Source organism: Vitis vinifera, chromosome 7 (genome assembly GCF_030704535.1).
Source record: "Vitis vinifera cultivar Pinot Noir 40024 chromosome 7, ASM3070453v1".
Lineage (NCBI taxonomy): Eukaryota > Viridiplantae > Streptophyta > Magnoliopsida > Vitales > Vitaceae > Vitis > Vitis vinifera.
Genome location: NC_081811.1, coordinates 21,115,951 through 21,117,733, shown reverse-complemented (window position 1 = coordinate 21,117,733; position 1,783 = coordinate 21,115,951).

The window sequence follows — 1,783 nt, the reverse complement described above, 5'->3', positions numbered from 1 at the left end:
AGATGAATAGATATGAAAATTGAGTTTAGGTATAGGATTTAGGCTTTTACCACTTTGTGTAGATTTATCTTAGGATAGATAACAATAGCAAAACCTTAGATAACTTATAAGGATCAAGAATCACCAAGAATCTCTAATATCAAGGAAAGGGTTATTGTATCATTCCCTAATTCAAACTAACATTAGAGGATATCTTTATTTTATTATTATACCTCAACCTTTCATTTATTCAAATTTTAGTTCAATTTTACCATTGTTTTGCTTTGGATCAAGCCCTAGGTTTTCATGTTTCACACCCTAAGATGACTTTTTAGTCTTTTATAGAGGTGATTTCATTTACACAATCCATAAAAAGAAGAATAAAGAACCATTCTTGAATAAAAAAAAATTGAAAAAAAATGATTATATTAATAAAATAGAAAAAACAAATCAAGAATCTTCAATATCAAGAGAAAATCCAAGAACATCCAAGAATTCAAGAACTTAAAAAGAAAACTAATGCCTTATTAAAAGGTTAAAAGTTAAGTTAACACATGGCAAGATCTTAAAGAGCATGTAAAATCTTCTTTTCAAATCAAGAGCTCTCAATCAAAATTATAAATTTTGAATCATGAGAGTTTTTAATGAAAATTACTAATTTTGGACAAGGATGCTCCATTTCGCATGGTCATGCAATTTTTATTCCCATTGCTCTTGCAACATGCTCTCTGGCACATTTCGCATGTTCATGTGAAAGTAGTTTAGGTAGTTTTTTGAGTTGCTACAAAAGTTAGCTTTTAATTTGGTCCATTTCGCATGTTCATATGAAAATTTGCATGAACATGCGAAACTGACATTTCTTTGGTTTCTCTTTGCACAATTCTCTTTAATCACTCATATCTTCCTCGTTTCAATTTCAATTTGCACACTGTTTGAAGCGTTAGATTCTTGACTTCTCAAGCTTCGAAATGATATATAGTATACCTAAAAATGACCTCGGGAAGTTCTCTATATTTCACCTCAAATTCATAGTATATGTTGCTAGATTTTGAGTTCTAATTGAAATGTTTAAACTTTAAGCTATATCCTTCAACCTTCTTTCTCATATTCGCTTGCTCTCCAACTCTTTCCATAACCTTCATTTCTTATCTCTCATGCTATGAATTGCTTCATTTTCATTTGTTGAAACTTTCCTCATGCTTCATACTCTTGGAGCTTACTCTATTGCACAAATTTGTTGTCCCTTTAATTTTAAATTCAATTATCACATGCTTTTCCCCTCTTTTGATTTTCAACTCTTCTCTCCATGACTAAGCAAGTAAGGCCAAGCCATAGGAGACCTCTTCATCGTAAGCTTGATGCTTCTAAATTAAGGAGCAAGATACCTTGGAAGGACCAACATTAGCCAACCAAGATGTAATGTATGCTTCTTGAAAGCTGTAGAGGAACAAAAACAACACCTCTAATGGGTGGAGGTTGATTTCTACAAAGAAATGGGAGCAAACAATCTTGTGGAGACTCTTTGCCTATAAACAAGTCTTGGAGGCTCATAAGTTTTTTACAATAGTTTAGCTTAGTTCACTATAGGAATAAGACATGTTTTTATCCTTTGGGCCTGCCATTCGACCTTTTTTTGTACAACTTGGTACTTTTGTTCATGTTTGAATTTTAAATCTTCAATTTTAATTTTATGAAAGCTTAGTTCAATTGTCAAATTAATCTTCTCTTATTTCTTTTAAATTTTAAAATTGTAACTGTGTTTGTTTAAAGTTTAAGGGGTGAAGTAAGTTTGCATTACCAAGAG